This window comes from Cupressus sempervirens, chromosome 9, assembly GCF_028749045.1.
Source record: "Cupressus sempervirens isolate cs-2001-9-10 chromosome 9, ASM2874904v1, whole genome shotgun sequence".
Taxonomy (NCBI): domain Eukaryota; kingdom Viridiplantae; phylum Streptophyta; class Pinopsida; order Cupressales; family Cupressaceae; genus Cupressus; species Cupressus sempervirens.
In genome coordinates this window covers 393,191,711-393,194,342 of record NC_143126.1, presented here as the reverse complement: position 1 = coordinate 393,194,342, position 2,632 = coordinate 393,191,711, and the positions used below count along the sequence as shown (strand labels likewise).

At 33.2% G+C, this 2,632-nt stretch overlaps 1 long non-coding RNA gene across 1 annotated transcript; it reads left to right on the top strand.

Annotated features, from left to right (window-relative positions):
• The first annotated feature begins 1,145 nt into the window (after positions 1–1,145).
• Positions 1,146–1,920, top strand: LOC149538917 (uncharacterized). Its single transcript, XR_016355861.1, has 2 exons — positions 1,146–1,250; positions 1,708–1,920. It is a non-coding gene; the product is annotated as an uncharacterized LOC149538917 (long non-coding RNA).
• The last annotated feature ends 712 nt before the right edge of the window (positions 1,921–2,632 follow it).

The following is a 2,632-nucleotide window of genomic DNA, read 5'->3' as shown; positions in this document are numbered from 1 at the left end:
CTATTAAGTGCTTTAAATGATTTTTAGGTCAACCTTTGTTAAAAAAAAATTAGTACAAACTATTTACAATAATTAGAAAGAAAATAGTAGGGTTTCAATCTGTATGATTATAACTCACTTTGCAAGTTTAGATCTCTATCCAATTCATGTCTTGATTCACTGATAAGCTCTCCACTGTCATCTCTAATCTTTATTCTCTTGGCAACCCTTCAAGCAATCAGTCTTCCCCCTTCAACACCACTTAAGCCTTCTTGCTTAGATTTCACTTATCAATATTAATAGCATTTGTGTAAGAAATATCCTTTATATTCGTTCACTCTCACACTTGTGTGGCTTTGATCCACCTTTCTAGGTATGCCTCTCTCACATACACATCACACTCACACACGTATAGGCACTCGTGCTTTGCCTCTTTATATCAACACTTCTTGCTTTACAAATTTTCATGATCACTGTAGATCTTAGGGTTTACAATCAGGTTCAACACGATTCATTGTATCTATCCATCTTCTTGATCTTATTCTAAAAACTTCTTTGGAATCTATTTATTAGGTCTTTACCCAATCCTCACCTTGAATTTAATGATCCAACTCATCAAAATTATCTTCAACACAGTTTATGTCTCCCAACAAATCAACTAAGTCAGATGGGAATCACAATTTCCTCAAATTCATCTTCAATAGTGTTACTCGGTAATCATTATGTTTTAACACTCGGTCATCACTTAACACTTGGTCATTGTAAATATTTTCGGCTTGGCACTGACTATCTTGCTTGATTGATACTAATACTCGGTCGATACTAGTGCTCAGTCAACATTGGATTTGCTTGGCACTTACTATGGCTACACTAGCATCACTTGATATTCCTTAACAATTTACTCTATTGCTCAGCTTGGATTAACTTTCTTGTTATTAAACAATCACTTTGCTTTATTAAAGTCTAACTAATCAAATGTCCATTGTAGCTTCCATTTCATAACTCAACATTTCCTCTAAGTGCTATTGTTATGAGCAATTTCTTAAATCCTCTTCATTAATCAAATATATATATGACATATAGATTAGATATCAATATGTCTTATCAATAGATTTGACATCAATGACAAAATAACAATTGTTCCAATTGTGAGTTCCAACAGATTATTGCATATTTGAAAAGATCAAGATTCAGAGTTGAATTCCATCACAAGAAGGCAGAGATATTTGATGCAAATGGTCAACTAATTGGAATTGGAGAACAAACAAGAGGTAACTTATTCTATCTAGACTTATTTGACGAGACTTGCTTGTTTGTACAATTTGATGATAAATGGTTATGGCATAAGAGGTTATATCATGTGAACTTTGAAAATTTGGTAAGCATTAGTAAGATGAAAAGTGTAAGAGGATTACCAAGATTGAAGAAACCTAATAATGCTATGTGTAAACAATGTCAATTGGGTAAAATGAAAAAGTCTAGTAACAAGAGCAAGACCTGCTCATCTAATGATATTTTGAAATTGGTTCATACTAACCTTTGTGGACCTATTAGAGTGCAAAGATACTATGGTGTTAAATATTCCATTCCATTTGTTGATGACTACTCTAAAAGGATGACTGTCATGTTTCTAAAAGAAAAATCTAATACTTTTCAATTGTTTAAGTGGTATTTAGAAAGAGTTGAAAAGGAATCAGGTAAGAGTCTGAAGTGCTTGAGATCTGGCAGGGGATGAGAGTTTATCTCTAACGAATTCAACATATTCTGCAATGGTAGAGGAATCAAGAGACATATGTCAGCACCTAGGACCCCTCCACAAAATGGAATAACCGAAAGAAGGAATAGATCAATCATGGATTGTGCTAGAACACTGATGACAAAGAAGAATGTATCATAGAAATACTATAGAAAAGCTATAAGTACAATAGTTTATACTTTGAATAGAGTACAAGTCAAGAAAGGTACAAATATTACACCCATTGAGTTATGGTATGGGTATGCATGTAATGTGAAATACTTTAAAGTCTTAAAAAGTAAATGTTATGTACTGAAGGACAATAGAAATGGAAAACTTGATGCTAAAAGTGATGAAAGCATATTCCTAGGATATTCTACTAAGAGTAAAGCTTATAAGTGTTTAAATTCTAACACTAACAAAGTTATGGAAAGTACAAATGTGAGAGTTGATGAATATGCAAAAAAGAACAAATTTGAATGAAGACAAAACCTGAATATTACAACACATCTATAATGTCAATGAAGGTGTTCCATGCACCTTACCTGAGCCAGAGAACAAGGCTAACAAGCAACAACAAACTATGAATGTTGAGTTGTAGCAGGAGGTTGTCAAACAATAGACTATAGGTGTTGAGCCACAACAAAATGATGTCAAGATATAAGAAGAGGTTGTTGAATGCCAGGAAGTCAGTGACAAACAACCAGAAGAAGAAGCAAAGATACATGAATTACAACCTAAAGTAAATTTTCAAGATGAACCTGAAGAATAAGAAAGAAGAAAAGATCCTACATTAGCAAAATATGTAAGAAGACATCGTGCACTTGAGAAAATCATTGGAAACAAAGACTCTCGAGTTATAACAAGGAAAAGACTAAGAGGTGACACGTGTTTACTTTGTGAGTTTGAGCCTAAGAT